We start from the raw sequence: 17,352 nt of genomic DNA on the forward strand, positions 1-17,352 counted from the left end.
ATTGGTGAGCTTCACATTTTGCACAAAGATACTATAGTATTTTTACAAAGGATATATCTGATAATTATTATATAAAATTTTAGAAACCAAAGTGTCTTAGAATGATACTGACAACTTCATAGTACTATGGAAAAACTAAAGTAATTTAGATAGGAAAAATGTCAATGTTTTCTTGGTTGGTTAGTTGTCTTTGTAATGTAAATGTTGATGATTTGTGGCCTGTTATGGAACAAGAAAAGAAACAATTTTGTTTTTTTCCATCATGAATTCATGCATGAGAAGTTCATGTGCTAATTATTTTATTTTGCTTCTCTTTTTGCCTCATTTGCCCCATACAAGGTACTGGAGAAGTAATCAACCCAGAAGTATCAATGAGGTCAGACAGTAGACCCCAAGAAAAACCTACTCTTTCTATCCAGAAGACCAGGAAAGCTTCCACTTGCTTTAGATAATAAACATTCTAATTCCACCAAATACCAGAGAGCAAACGGTAGCCCAACTCCAAGCCCTGCCCACAAAGGCTAGTTAAGGGGGCCTAGATTTGACCTTTTACCAGTTCGTAATGAGGTGCCCTTTGTCATCCTCATCGGAGCGGTGTGTGTGTTAGTTGCTCAGTCATGTCAGACTCTTTGTGAACCCATGGACTGTAGCCTGCCAGACTCCTCTGTCCATGGGATTTACCAGGGAAGGATACTGGAGTGGGTTGCCATTTTCCTTTTCCAGGGGATCTTCCTAACCCAAGGATGGAATCTGGATCTCCTGCATTGCAAGCAGGTGCTTTACCATCTGAACTACTAGGGAACCCCGTTGGGGTGGGGTCACTTTCATTTTTATATTGATTTTAGAATCAGTATGTAAATTTAAAAAGTCCGAGTTGGATTTTAATTGTGTTTTCATTGAATATGTAGATCAATTTAGGGAGTATTGCCATTTTAACTGTATTAAGTTTTCTGATCCATAGTCCTGAAATGGCTTTATGTATATCTTCTTTAATTGCTTTCAACAGTATTTTATAGTTTTCAATATTCTTTTATTCTTTTTGACAATGTTCTAAATTGAATTGTTTTTCCTAATTTCATGTTTAGATTGTTCAGTGCTGCCATGTTTTTGTGTGTTGTTCTTATACATGGTCATTAGTTCTAATAGTTGTTTAGATTTTGTAAGATTTTCTATATATAAGACCATGCCATCTGCAGCTAGAGATTGCTTCCTCTTTTTCAATCTGGATGCTTTTCATTTCTTTTTTCTTACCTAATTTCCCAGGTAGACTTCCAATATAATATTAATAAGAGCTGCAAAATATATATGTATATATTGATTAACAATTAAGTATGATGTTATCAGTGGGATTTTTATAGATGGCCTTTATTAGGTTGAGGAAATTTCATTTTTAATTGTAGTTTGTTGTTTTTTTTAAATCATGAAAGGCCACAGGATATTATCCAATGCTACATCTCTGTTGAAAAATTTTTTTTTTTTTCCTTTATGTGATTATGTGATGTGTTCCACTTGTCTCCTGCATTGCAGGCAGATTCTTTACTGCTGAGCTTCAGGGGAAGCCCCTATTATTATGTATTGTGCACTAATATCCTTATCTTTTGCTACTTTTGGGGGCAAGAGGAGAAGGGGACGACAGAGGATGAGATGGCTGGATGGCATCACTGACTCGATGGACGTGAGTCTCAGTGAACTCCGGGAGTTGGTGTTGGACAGGGAGGCCTGGCGTGCTGCGATTCATGGGGTCGCAAAGAGTTAGACACGACTGAGCGACTGATCTGATCTGATCTGAATAATGCTATATCATAATTCATACATTTTTATTCTCTAAATTCCTGAAGAAATTTGCATCTCTGCAAAAATTTCCTCTTTAGGAGTCCTAAGAATTTCTACTAGTAGAGCTGTTTGATTGAGTCATATAAACCTGATCTAAGCCCTAGGTCTGGTACTTACTAACAGTGTCACCTCCGGCAATTTATTATATATGAATTTTAATTTCCCTATAAGTATATGAGGGAATAAAACATAGAACTTATTCAGAGAAGTATTGTGAGGACCCAGTGAGATAATGAATTTGATCATGGCTAATAATAATAGTATCACTGATTCGGTGGACATGAATTTGAGCAAATTCCGGGAGATGGTGGAAGGCAGAGGATCCTGGTATGCTGTAGTCCATGGGGTGCCAAAGAGTTGAATGTGACTTAGCAACTGAGCAACAAAAACAACAATGATGATGCTGTCAATAAATTTTTGTAATTTAGTTATTATAAAATTCAATATATCAGTTTTCTAGTATAGCAATTTTAATGGCTTATCATTATCTTACAGCTGACTATTAATTAGCTTACTTCTCATAATTATACAGTGTGGATGCTTGTTTCAGTCTGTTTTAGAAATGTCTATTTAAGAGAAAGCGATCATGGTCTAGCCCTTCATATTCCTGGGCTTCTGCTAAAAAGTCATTGTTCTTTTATTCATTTAGAAAGTAAAGTTATTATTCTCCAAATAAAATAATTAATTAAAAAGAAGAAAGTAAATAGGTTGCTTCAGACTGAGAATGAAAGAAAGAAAGTAAAGTCACTCAGTCATGTCTGACTCTTTGCAACCCCATGGACTGCAGCCTACTACTAGGCTCCTCCATCCATGGGATTTTCCAGGCAAGAGTACTAGAGTAGATTGCCATTTCCTTCTCCAGAGGATCTTTCCAACCCAGGGATCGAACCTCGGTCTCCTGCATTGTTGGCAGACACTTGACTATCTGAGCCTCCAGGGAAGTCCATGATGAATGAAAGGCCATGTGAAATTCTGCTAAAGTGCAGAAGAAAACAACGCTAACACTAGCTTAATGTGCTACATATGCCAACTTTTCCTATAATATTTACTTCATTGTATTAATTTTTTTCTTTCATGTCATGATTTAAGAAATCCTTTATCCTGATAATTAACAGTAAAATAAATGGAGATCTTGGGATACTTGCCATAGGAGCATGCCATATCTAAGATTGTTTACTACAAGGAACAAGAATTTTCTTTTACTTGTTTAACTGGGCTTTTTTCTTCAAACTGTCATTTGCTATTATATACACTAGTTCAGACTTCACAGTTCTTTATATCTGTAGTTTTCTCTATCAAGTATTACTATCCATGATATGTGTGTGTGCCAAATCACTTCAGTTGTGTCTGACTCTTTGTTATCCCATGGACTATAGCCCACTAGACTTCTTTGTCCATGGGGTTCTCCAAGCAAAATTACTGGAGTGGGTTTCTGTGGCCTCCTCCAGGGGATCTTTCTGACCCAGATCAAAGCTGTGTCTCTGAAGTCTCCTGCATGGGCAGGGGAGTTCTTTACCACTAGTGCCACCTGGGACACATCCATGATGTAGAGCACCTTTTTTATTAAGGTAATGTATAGTTGTATTACTGGGCTGCTATTTGGCTTACGATGCACTTATCAGTTGTCATCGATTAGGGTATCTTAACCTGCACTTTTTGCAGGACATAATAAATTACTTGGGTTCCTTTTAAGAAATCATACTAATTTTCTTCTCTGGAAATTTAAAATCAGTTCACATAGGTGGGATTTAGGCATCTGTATTTTCTTTGAAGTTTTAGAAGTCATTCTGCTACCCCGAGGAGGTTGTTAACCATCAGCTTATCCCTTCATGTTTATTTGCCTATCATTATATCCTATCTGTTGCTATTTTCCCCATTCTAATTATCTAAATTGAACCTGTCAAGATTGTGTGTGGGTGGGTATGTGTGTCTGTGTGCATGTTTAGATTGAAATCACTATGAAATTTTTCCTTATGAGAAAATGAGAGATATTCTGACAGATTTAAATGACAGTTGAATGCACCACTTTCTGTTTTTAAAAGTTACAAAAGAAGCAAAAGTTTTAGCTGTAACTAAGGAACTAGATTTATCCCACATTGATTTTTTTAAGTGAAAAGTTAAAGTGAAGTCGTTCAGTCGTGTCTGACTCTTTGTGACCCCATGGACTCTAGCTACCAGGCTCCTCTGTCTAGGGATTTTCCAGGCAAGAGTTCTGGAGTGGGTTGCCATTTCCTTCTCCAAAGATTTTTTTAAACTTACGTCTTATTTTCCTTTATGTAGGATAAGTGATCAGAGCAAGAAAAAATTTCTTTACAGTGGAGTATTGGTATAATAGCACAGAGGGACTGTCAAAGAAAATCATATATAGAAAAAATACAGGCATATTTGCTAAAATAAATGTAGTTCTTTAACTTAAGGCATGTGATGCCCTGAATTTTAAAGAGAAAGTATCTTGCGATCTCCATTTCTCGCACAGATATGTTTGGTTCTTTTTTTTTTTTTTTTTCCAGAACTATTTCTTTATACATTTATTCAGTTAATATACTATATGTAAGTGCTTGAGGCAAAACTATTTTAGATGTTAATACATTCTTAAAATTAATTTTCTTTTTTACCCAAAATGGCTTTTGGAAAGAATTTTCCAAAGAAAGTTCTAGTTGACTCAATGTGTTAAACTTCAAAGCTAGAACTTTTGCTCACATGCTCTAACAGTGAGTGGAAAGTACTCAAAAAATTAAGTTTAGCATGTTGTTTCTGTTTTATTTTATTTTACTTTGAGTCCGGTTCATTGATGATCCCAAATTGACATGTATAAGATAACATAGGTTTTTTTGGTTAATAGTTTTCTTTTACTACTATATATTGAATCTTCTTTTTCAAGAATCTTCTTTTTCAAGGCAATGGCAAAAGACTGCCTCCTTTCTTTCTTTCTTTTTAATGTGGTGTTTGCTTTAAGATAGATAAGTTAGAAAAAAGTGCTTTTCCTTTTGAAACTCTAGTATTCAGAATTTATTTCATCCTGAAGTTGTTTTTGCAAGTTAGTTATTTTTTTTGTTCAGACTCAACTTGTTTATTTTTTAAATTGATTTACACTCAGCTTTGTTGTTTAAACTGAAGGGATTTAGACATTTTTCAAATCATAGGAGATAGAAGTGTTGAAACATTGAATTTGATATAGTTGATAGATGAGTCAAAATGGTGACTGGAAAGTTAGCCCAAAAAAGGCAAAAAAGAAAATGCATTTTGGTTTAATATTTATTGAAAACACCAATAAATTATAACTCTAGTGATTTAAAGTCTATTACATATTTCTTGGCCCCCTCGTGGGTGCCTAACCTAAACATTTTCTGTATCAGTTTTTTGATGATATGAAAATTAGTTCCTGGTCATCACATTCGTTTTCAAACTAGAAGTTCTTATACCCTCTTCTGAAACTTTAGAGCTTTCTATTCTAACCCTTGTGTTTTGTGTGCATACTTCTGGCCAAATTGAGTACATTTAAAAAATTCAGGTTTACATATCTCAAGATATTTCCACCAGAGTAGATGTATAGACATATACTCATTTTTCAGTCTTTGTTTCTGAAAGCTTGTCTGAATTGATGATCTTTAACTTGGTATATTACATCCCAGATGCCAAAAGCTACTGAGCGCTAGACACATGATTCAGTGAGTACAGTTCAGTCGCTCAGTTGTGTCCAACTGTTTTGCGACCCCATGAATTGCAGCACGCCAGGCCTCCCTGTCCATCACCAACTCCAGGAGTTCACTCAGACTCACGTTCATCGAGTCAGTGATGCCATCCAGTCATCTCATCCTCTGTCATCCCCTTCTCCTCCTGCCCACAATCCCTCCCAGCATCAGAGTCTTTTCCAATGAGTCAACTCTTCGTATGAGGTGGCCAAAGTACTGGAGTTTCAGCTTTAGCATCATTCCTTCCAAAGAAATCCCAGGGCTGATCTCCTTCAGAATGGACTGGTTGGATCTCCTTGCAGTCCAAGGGACTCTCAAGAGTCTTCTCCAACACTACAGTTCAAAAGCATCAATTCTTCGATGCTCAGCTTTCTTCACAGTCCAGCTCTCACATCCATACATGACCACTGGAAAAACCATAGCCTTGACTAGACGGACCTTTGTTGGCAAAGTAATGTCTCTGCTTTTGAATATGCTATCTAGGTTGGTCATAACTTTTCTTCCAAGGAGTAAGCGTCTTTTAATTTCATGGCTGCTGTCACCATCTGCAGTGATTTTGGAGCCCAAAAAAATAAAGTCTGACACTGTTTCCACTGTTTCCCCATCTATTTCCCATGAAGGGATGGTGCCATCTATTTCCATGAAGGGACCAGATGCCATGATCTTCGTTTTCTGAATGTTGAGTTTTAAGCCAACTTTTCACTCTCCTCTTTCACCTTCACCAAGAGGCTTTTTAGTTCCTCTTCACTTTCTGCCATAAGGGTGGTGTCATCTGCGTATCTCAGGTTATTGATATTTCTCCTGGCAATCTTGATTCCAGCTTGTGCTGGACACATGATTAGTGCTTATAAATATTTTACTCATTTAAATAAGCAGGCAAGGTATTAGCTGATTCTTTTCTAAGGTCTCAGAACATTTTATGAAGAGAATTTCCTGATTTTTTTTTCTTATGTTTAAGTACCAGAGTATTGAACTATATACACTAGAGTTTTAGCTTATCAGACACATACATTCTCTGCTATTCAGAGTGAAAGATGGTGCAGAATTGCTACATAAACTTAAATTGTTCTTAAATTATCTTGAGTAAAATTCTTTATTTCCCATTTGATCAACCTTGGTTTTATTGAGAGTATTGGTTCATTGTGCATTTCTCAAAGGTTGGTATGCCTTAAGTCTCTTGTGCTATGGACTGCTGCCTGGAAAATCCCATGGACAGAGGAGCCTGGTAGGCTGCAGACCATGGGGTCTCGAAGAGTTGGACACGACTGAGCAACTTTACTTTCACTTTTCCCTTTCATGCATTGGAGAAGGACATGGCAACCCACTCCAGTGTTCTTGCCTGGAGAATCCCAGGGATGGGGAAGCCTGGTGGGCTGCTGTCTATGGGGTGGCACAGAGTTGGACATTACTGAAGCGACTTAGCAGCTGCAGCAGCAGCAGCTTTGAATTTCAGCAGTGTAACATATGCAAATGCCAGCTTAGAATATCACATGCCTGCTATATTCCATTTTTCAAAAGCATCTACTTGCTAGTATTTTATTTGAACTCTTGAGTTGTTTGTACTGTTTTATAAGGGAGAACATAATACATTTTGGAGACCAATTTTTCCCAGGGTGTAGAATTACTTTTATTGTATAAAGTTCTGCTCCAAGGAGGAGGAAATAACATTTTCTCTTCTTTTGATGTTTTCCCTTGATTAGAGATTGCTAACTTTTTGTGTAAAGAGGGGATAAGTAAAAATGAAGATATGTGAGATCTGTTATATATCTTTTTAAAAAAAAATTACACCTTTTTGTTAACCCAAAGATATGAAATAAATTTATAGTTTTAGTTATTTGATTGAACAAGGATCCTCATAAATTCCAGCTTTTATCATATGATCAGATTTTTCCTGGACAAATAAAGATGCTTGCTGTTGCCAATAGCGTTTGGCCTAACAGCATGCTAGATACTAGTGATTGGTTTGGAACTCACAACTTGGCTTGTACATTCTTATCCCTCCCATCAAACTTAACCTCAGCAGAGGATTGAGAAAGGTTTGGTAGTTGAGAACTGTTCTTATGTGCCTCTGAGTTTTCTGGGCTAAGCCAGAATCTTGCATGCAAGGCTATTCTTGTGGTTTTCCAGCCAGGCCAAAACCAAAAGGCATTGGAAACATTGCAAGAAAACTTGTTCTAATATAGATTTAAGGCTTTCCTTTATATTGTGACTGGATTTTCAGCCTGATAGTCAAAGGAATGAAGGAGAAGACTCCATTCTGCATTGAGGCTATAAATTTCAAATTTTTGCTGCAGAGAAGACTTTGAAAAATAACTCCAAAGATTAACAAAAAAAATAATGAATAGGTTTTATTTAGTTGTTTCTTAAGACATGTAAGACCTGCCTTTTTCCATTAGTTATTTTTGGCTTACCTTCCAAAATGAAATTTAAATATCATTTTTTTTTTTATATCACATCAGGTTAATATTTGTGAGTAATGTTAATGAGACTTGAAAACTGTATCAGTGTGATTCTTGTCCATTGTTAATTAATTACAGACTTCTGCTTATTATCATGAAATAATACTTATGGTCTATCATAAGTACCTTTTATCCATAATAATATTATCTTTCTGTGTTGAATGAGGCTGGGTCTGTTTTGTTCTTATAGGGTTGAAATAAACCCCTTTAACAATGTTATTTAGGAAGTTTCTAAATCTAGTAGGAGTGCTGAAAGAGTGAGTTTATAGTAGTATCTAAAGAATATAATTTCTGTAACTATTCTAGTCAATGTGATGTATCAGTTATGTGATTTTTAATCTTCCGTTATTGTCGTGAACTGAATTATCAGTAAGGTCTGTCTGTAATCAGTCTTTTTCAATTTTTGATAGTATTGAAGTCTTACATGCTTATTAGACTTTAGAAGAGATGTAATTGATGTGTTACAGATTTATTTTTATTGGAAACTAATAATCCAGTTAGTGGACAATTACATACCATAGTTCTTAAAGGCAGAAAAGATAAACTGGTTAAAATTATTCTTATAAGTCCAAATGAAGATATGTATATAAAAAACTACTTTAAAGATTTTTTTCTAATTTCTTGCCTGCTTGAAAAGTAATAAAAGGGGAATGGTTAACTTTATGCTTTAATCTGAACTATAAACCATTAGTGTGCAACCCAGTATCAGAATACACATCCGGTTTTGATTTTATCTGCTAAGTTTTAGTTAATTAGCTTTTGGGAAATTTTATATATACATATATATGTATGTTTTGTGTAATTTTATATATACATATATATGTATATATATAACATATATATATGGATATAGATATATAAGTGTATATAAATGGATAAATTTATATAAATGTATATAAACATATTTAAAAGTATATTTATGTATATATATACATATATAGAGAGACTTCCCTGGTGGCTCAGATGGTAAAGCGTCTGTCTACAATGCGGGAGACCCGGGTTTGATCCCTGGGTTGGGAAGATCCCCTGGAGAAGGAAATGGCAATCCACTCCAGGACTATTGCCTGAAAAATCCCATAGACAGAGGAGCCTGGTAGGCAACAGTCCATGGAGTCACAAAGAGTCGGACAGGACTGAGGCACTTCACTATATCACTATATACATATATATATACACATAGGTGGTGCTAGTGGTAAAGAACCTGCCTGCCAGTGCAGGAGAATGAGAGACACAGGTTCAATCCCTGGGTCAAACAACAGACTTCATCCATCATGTGAAATGAGTACAACATATGCTGGGATGGATGAAGCCAAGCTGCAATCAGGATTATCGGAAGAAATATCAATAACCTCAGATATGCAGATAATACCACCCTTATGCCAAAAGCCAAGAGAAACTAAATAGCCTCTTGATGAAGGTGAAAGGAGAATGAAAGAGCTGGCTTTAAATTCAACATTGAAAAACTAAGATAGTGCTTGCTTTGGCAGCACATATACTAAAATTGGAATGATACAGAGATTAGCATGGCCCCTGCACAAGGATGACACACAAATTCGTGAAGCATGCCATATTTTTATAAAGTAATTAGCCTCCAATTAAAATAAATAAATTTATATTTAAAAATAAAATTTAAATATGAAATAAAATGATTATAGAAAAAAAAAAAGAATAAAGATTCTCTAACTGTATAGCATAGGGTTCTATATTCAATATCCTGTGATGAACTATAATGGAAAAAATATGAGAAAGAATATATGCATCTATGTAACTGAATCACTTTGCTGCACAGCAGAAATTAACACAACATTGTAAATCAACTATATTTCAATAAAATCAATTAAAAAAATAAAAGTAAACATTTTAACTACGAAAAAAAAAAACAACCCTAAGGTAATGGCATCCAGTTCCATCTCGTCATGGCAAATACATGGGGGAACAATGGAAATGGTGACAGACTTTTATTTTCTTGGGCTCCAAAATCAATGCAGATGGTGACTGCAGCCATGAAATTAAAAGACACTTGCTCCTTGGAAGAAACTCTATGACAAACCTAGGTTGTGTATTAAAAAGCAGAGACATCTCTTTGCCTGTTGACAAATTCCATAGAGTCAAAGCTATGGGTTTTTCCAGTAGTCTTGAATGGATGTGAGAGTTGGATCATAAAGAAAGCTGTGTGCCAAAAAATTGATACTTTTGAACTGTGGTGTTCAAAACTCAGTTTTGGAGAAACTTTTGAACTGTGGTGTTCAAAACTCAGTTTTGGAGAAAACTCTTGAGAGTCCCTTGGACTGCAAGGAGATCGAACCAGTCAATCCTAAAGGAAATCAACCCTGAATATTCATTGGAAGGACTGATGCTGAAGCTTGAAGCTCTGATATTTTGGCCACCTGATGTGAAGAGCAAACTCATTAGAAAAGACCCTGATTCTGGGAAAGATTGAAGGTAGGAGGAGAGGAGGACAACGAGGATGAGTTGGTTGGATGGACATGAGTTTGAGCAAACTCCAGGAGGTGGTGAAGGACAGGGAAGCCTGGCATGCTGCAGTCCATGGGGTCACAAAGAGTCAGACCTGAGTGAGCGATGGAACAACAATCAAGAATAAATTATTAGGGAGTAAATGATTTGCCCTATTGTCTTCAAAGTATATTATTTCTTTGCCAAGGAAACATGCATACAATACAAAATTTAAAAGATATGAAAGTATGCATGTGTGTGTGTGTGCTAAGTTACCGCATTTGGTCTGACTCTTTTTGTGACCCTGTGGACTGTAGCTGCCTGACTCCTCTGTCCATGGGTTTCTCCAGGCAAGAGTACTGGAGTGGATTTCCATACCCTCCTCCAGTGTATTTTCCCAATCCAGGGATTGAACCCTTATCTCTATGTCTCCTGCATGGGCAGGCAGATTCTTTACCACTAACGCCACCTGGGAAGCCCAGAAATATGCATAGTAAAAATTAAATTTTGCTCCCATTGCTGTTAGAGTATCAATTCCCATCTATTCTTTAGGCTTTATTGCTTCCAGAAGTGAGATAATTTGCTAAAGATTGTCATGTCTCTGATTTGCAATAAATTGATTGTCAAATTGTTTTATAGCAGTGAGAAAGGAATTCCATTTGAAGAATAAAACTTGTAGAGTCTGATTTTATCCATGTGGTTAGAAGCACCAAGTTCAAAAGTTATCCTATTTTGGTAGTTTAGCAGAATATTCATGTAATCAAGTTTCTTGGTAGTTAATTCATTGTAACAAGTTAATTTGGGTGCCAGCAAGGTCTTCCCTTGTGGCTCAGGTGGTAAAGAATCCTCCTGCAATGTGGGAGACCTGGGTTTTATCTCTGGATGGGGAAGACCCCCTGGAGAAGGGAAAGGCTTCCCACTCCAGTATTCTGGCCTGGAGAATTCCGTGGACTGTATAGTCCATGGGATTGCAAAGAATCAGACATGACTGATAACTTTCGATAAATCGATAATCAGTAAATCACTACTTTGTATTTTAATGGTGAAATACTTCCATACTAGTTAGTATATTAACAGTTTCTCTGAGACACTTAGATGACTTTGTCCCTTCCCTGAGGCTTCATCCTAACCCCTCACAGTCAAGCTAGAGGTCAGCACTGCAGGGACCTCTGACACCTGCTCCAGTGCTGAGGATGACACTTCTGATTTTTTGGTGCCCAATCTTATGGATTTTAAATAGTTTACACATCTCCCCGTGCAATATCACTTCTGTTATATATGGTTTTGGAGTTGAAACTCCAATACTTCGGCCACCTGATGCGAAGAACCGACTCATTGGAAAAGACCGTGATGCTGGAAAATATTGAAGGCAGGAGGAAAAGGGGGTGATCAGAGGATGAGATGGTTGGATGGCATCACTGACTCGATGGATATGAGTTTCAACAAGCTCTGGGAGTTTGGTGATGGACAGGGAAGGCTGGTGTGTTGCAGTCCATGGGTGTCACAAAGAATCAGACATGACTGAGTGACTGAACTGAACTGAATATATGGTTAACACTTAGCTGGAAAAGAACCAGCTTGAAGTACCTTAAATTGTCATCTAAGTTTACAACATTCTTCTCTTTGTGATCAAAAAGAAGACATAAAGGAGAATTTCATCTTTGTCAGTGTGAAAGTGAAAGTGAAGTTGCTCAGTCATATCTGACTCTTTGAGACCCTATGGACTGTAGCTTACTAGACTTCTCTGTCCATGGGATTTTCCTGGCAAGAGTACTGGAGTGGGCTGCCATTTCCTTCTCCAAGATACACTTTGTCAGTGTATCTTCTGATATATTGATTTTGATGAAACCTCTAATCTCACTCAACTTTTCAATGTGAATAAAAGTTCTTTTCTAATTTTTGAGATCTATATTTGGTAAATGGATGTCTATTAATTTGGAGGGAAATTATTTTAACTATCTTAAATCTGGTAACTTAAAAAATATTCTTGATACAATTTGAATCCAAATAGCTTGAGTTTCCTTTTCATGCAAATAAGGAGTTTAGTTTTCAAAAATCAGCAGAAGGTTGAACAATTCTCTTTTGAAAGTTTATCAATGTAAAGAATTAACTTAGCGATCAGAATTTTACAGAATTCCTTTATTACTGGCAGAGACGAAGCTCTATTACTCCTCCTATTTATTAGATAACACATCTGAGACATGGAGAAGCACAGTACCCTGATCAAACACGTACAACCAGAGAAGGAGTTGTGAATATAGTCAGATCATTCAAAGCTTGATCCAGAACTCTATTTAGCAAGTTATGCTGCCTCCTTGGAAGGTTATTGATTGTGTATTTAAGTCAAATATTCCTGACATGTACATGGGTTTCTTTTTTTCGTGGTTTCTGATATTTCAGAAAATGGAATGTTATGTCTTTAGTGTTTAATAACTAGGTGCTGCATTGAGTCCTATGAAAGATTCTGGAGAGATTTTAGTCAGAGTTCTTTTTTTTTGCCTTTTCTTTCATTCCTTCCTTTCTTTCTTCTTTAACTGAAACTGTAGCTCTTATGCAAGTCACAAGAAATAATATTGTGGCATCTGAGGGAGAGGCATGTCCATATGGCAGCTTTTCAGAAGTTTAAAGTATCTGGAAGGCAGACATGCAGCGTCTCTCTGCTGAACTTAATTTTAGAAACTTCTTAATTTTAATGTGTTGTCCATGGCACAAAAGAAATTTTCACTGGGAGACTTTTGTGGTGTTTGAGGTAACAACTCTGATGTTACTAGAATCCCTTAACAACAGGGCCAACAGGAATGATTTCTTCTGTCCTGAAGATTTGTTTTTCTTCGGCTTTCACAGCCCGCAGAGCACTTTCTAGCATGGCTACACTGTATTGAATTTCCATGTTTAGATCTACACCCATCATGTAACAGTTTTCTTTCTGAATTAGTGTAGTGCCACTGCACAGCACTTCAAATACTAGAAAAATTTAGGATCTCTACAATTCCAAATGCTTGAGATCTGTGACAAGATAAATTTTCACCAGCTTCTCCATGACCTTGACACTGCTGTTGTTTAAGTTAAGGAAAAGGAAGGGTGGGGTCATTTGTTTTTTAATCCATTTATCCATAATTTTAGGAATTGGTTTTTGTCCTGCTTTCTAAAAATAAATTTGACCAAATCCATTACTATAACTCTGCAGACATCTGGAGTTTACACTCTTGACAAGCATGCACCTTCATTTTCCCCAAGGGTTAAACTCAAAGATTCTAGATGTTGCTTAACTTCTGCCTGCCTGGGTAGTCAGGCCATGAACCTGAGCTCGGATTTAGATCCAGGTTTTTAAAGTAAACCCAAGCCTTAATTTCAGATAGAAGTTTTTCTTTAAGAGAGTTATATTCCCTAGTCCTTTTTACCTTGTATGTTTAAATCACTTACCAGTCATAGATTTTGATCACGTTAATTCTTTTTGTATTCCAACAAAATTTTCTAAAATGTCTAAATATTGTTTTCAGGGATAACCTAATGTTTCTCTTCTAATGCAACTACATCTGTACCACAGTTGAATTACTAACTCACTGAGGTCTTAAAATATGTGTGTCTGTATCAGTTTCTCTTCCCAAACTACAAGCCAACAAAGCTATAGATTGACATTTTGGATCCCAACATTGGCAGAAGATATCTGATTAGCCAAGAGTCATTGAACTTTAAGACGTGTTAGTGAGCTGCCATCATTTGGACACTATATATTAATTTTCATCATCTTACCTTGTCACTCTAATTCAGTATAAAATGGAGAATGTAATTCAGTATAAAGTGGAGAATGTAAGTGTTATAGAAGAACTTCATGCTAATAGTGGGTCCAGATGAAGTTCAGGTAGATGTTAATTGGCATATATACGTGTAGCATATCTATGGCACTTTTCTGTGAGACCATGAAAATCATTCAACTGTTCTTTTTAGGATTAACCCCTTCATTACCAGAGAGGATAATTTTATTACTCTTAATTATACTGAATAAAAAGTGGTATATACATGGTGCATTTATGTGTGTGTGTGTGTGTGTTTAGCTGACAAATATCAGTGCTACATATTTCATTCTCACAAATTGTCTATTGATGAAGAATTTGTTTTATACCACTTGACTGTTTTTGGTACTTTGAAACACTGAAGAAAATGAAAGTAGGTCAGATTATAGAAACTTTCTTGTTTGAGTTAAAAATAAAATGCATTTCCATGGTTCTATGTGATTGCCTTTGTCTGGAAGTCTGGTGCTGTTATAGCATCTGGTTGGATTCCCTGTTTTGTATGATCAACAGTGGCCTTTTTACTAGTTTTACAATTCATCAGCCTTTATTCCCATGATAAAACTTCAGACATTTTTCTTTGTTGGAAATGTTCTTCCCTCAGATTCAAAATAAAACTGAGTTCTTTTCTTCCTCATTTGTGACTTCCTAAGAGAGCTCTTGACTTCCCCCTCTGAAAAGTTTCTCCCCCATTATTCTGTTCCTTTTGCCCTTTTTAATTTTCTTTACAGCATGTAACACCATCAGAAATGTTTGTTTATTGTCTACCTTGCAATCTTCTTTGTCTTCCCCATTTTCCTTATCTACAATGTGAACTGAGGAGAGTCAGGCTCTTATCTCTCTTGTTGGGTGTGCATCCCCAGTGCCTAGAACAATGTTGGGAATAAAGCATGCATTCAGTAAATATTAGTTGAATAAATAAAGCTTTAATGAATAATTATTGTTGTTCAGTTGTTAGTTCAGTTCAGTTCAGTCGCTCAGTCATGTCCGACTCTTTGCGACCCCATGAATCGAAGTACGCTGGGCCTCCCTGTCCATCACCATCCCCCGAGTTCACTCAGACTCACATCCATGGAGTCGGTGATGCCATCCAGCCATCTCATCCTTTGTCGTCCCCTTTTCCTCCTGCCCAATCCCTCCCAGCATCAGAGTCTTTCTTTTCCAATGAGTCAACTCTTCGCATGAGGTGGCCAAAGTACTGGAGTTTCAGCTTCAGCATCGTTCCTTCCAAAGAACACCCAGGGCTGATCTCCTTTAGAATGGACTGGTTGGATCTCCTTGCACTCCCAGGGACTCTCAAGAGTCTTCTCCAATACCACAGTTCAAAAGCATCAATTCTTCGGCGCTCAGGTTTCTTCACAGTCCAAATCTCACATCCATACATGACCACTGGAAAAACCATAGCCTTGACTAGACGGACCTTTGTTGGCAAAGTGATGTCTCTGCTTTTGAATATGCTATCTAGGTTGGTCATAACTTTCCTTCCAAGGAGTAAGCGTCTTTTAATTTCATGGTTGCAGTCACCATCTGCAGTGATTTTGAAGCCCCCCAAAATAAAGTCTGACACTGTTTCCACTGTTTCCCCATATATTTCCTATGAAGGGATGGGACCAGATGCCATGATCTTCGTTTTCAGAATGTTGAGCTTTAGCCAACTTTTTCACTCTCCTCCTCCACTTTCATCAAGAGGCTCTTCAGTTCTTCGCTTTCTGCCATAAGGGTGGTGTCATCTGCATATCTGAGGTTATTGATATTTGTCCCGGCAGTCTTGATTCCAGCTTGTGCTTCTTCCAGCCCAGTATTTCTCATGATGTACTCTGCATCTAAGTTAAATAAGCAGGGTGACAATATACAGCCTTGACATACTCCTTTTCTTATTTGGAACCACTCTGTTGTTCCATGTCCAGTTCTAACTGTTGCTTCTTGACCTACATAATAGGTTTCTCAAGAGGCCGGTCAGGTGGTCTGGTATTCCCATCTCTTTCAGAATTTTCCACAGTTTCTTGTGATCCACACAGTCAAAGGCTTTGGCATAGTCAATAAAGCAAAAATAGTTGTTTTTCTGGACTCTCTTGCTTTTTCAATGATCCAGCAGATGTTGGCAATTTGATCACTTCAGTTATATGCAATTCTTTGTAACCCTGTAGACTGCACCAGCCAGATTCCGCTGTCTTGCAGGGGGTTGCCATTTTCTACTCCAGGGGACCTTCCTGACTCAACAGTCTAATCCCCGCCTCTTATGTCTCCTGCATTGGCAGGCGAGTTCTTTATCGCTCACCCCACCTGTGAAGCCCACTGTGAACAACAGCTATGTGCTATATGTGCTAAGTCGTTTCAGTTATGTCCAGCTCTGTGCAACCCTGTGCACAGTATCCCACCAGGCTCCTTTGTCCATGGGATTCTCCAGGCACAAAATACTGGAGTGGGTTTCCATGTTAATTTTCTTATTTTATTTTTAGTTAAATTGGAAAAGATCTGAAATAGATTTTAAAAAGGCAAACTCTCTGGCTAAGTCCCTTCACTGTTCACCTGAAACTCCCACAACATTAATTGGCTATACTCCAATACAAAATGTTTATGGTGTTAAAAAATAAAAAGCAAACTGTGATAGTTTCCTAAGAAAAGTAAAATTGTATTTGATTTCAAATGACCCTTTATAGCAGTTTATTTATGTGTACTACTTCAGTCCAAAAATTAAACTAAGACAATAGATACAGACCTAGTTATCATCAGTGTTTTAATAGTTTTTCTATGAATTGGCAATTAATACAAATTGGATATACTAAAATCATGATTCATTTCTTCAGTTCCTTCAATAGTTATTTGTCTTCTATTAGGAGAAGGCAATGGCACCCCACTCCAGTACTCTTGCCTGGAAAATCCCAGGGGCAGAGGAGCCTGATAGGCTGCAGTCCATGGGGTTGCGAAGAGTCGGACACGACTGAGCAACTTCATTCTCACTCTTCACTTTCATATTGGAGAAGGAAATGGCAACCCACTCCAGTGTTCTTGCCTGGAGAATCCCAGGGATGGGGGAGCCTGGTGGGCTGACGTCTATGGGGTCGCACAGAGTCGGACATGACTGAAGTGACTTAGCATAGCATAGCATAGGTACTATTGTAG

At 37.1% G+C, this 17,352-nt stretch overlaps 1 protein-coding gene and 1 non-coding gene across 12 annotated transcripts in view; both read left to right on the forward strand.

The window, feature by feature from the left end:
- CCDC91 (coiled-coil domain containing 91) overlaps positions 1 to 17,352 on the forward strand; it is a 398,212-nt gene that overhangs the window by 218,711 nt on the left and 162,149 nt on the right. The window lies entirely within an intron of this gene.
- Positions 9,456 to 9,559, forward strand: LOC138988088 (U6 spliceosomal RNA). Its single transcript, XR_011464423.1, has one exon. It is a non-coding gene; the product is annotated as a U6 spliceosomal RNA (small nuclear RNA).

The sequence above is a fragment of the Bos mutus genome, chromosome 5, assembly GCF_027580195.1.
Source record: "Bos mutus isolate GX-2022 chromosome 5, NWIPB_WYAK_1.1, whole genome shotgun sequence".
NCBI classification, from domain to species: Eukaryota; Metazoa; Chordata; class Mammalia; order Artiodactyla; family Bovidae; genus Bos; species Bos mutus.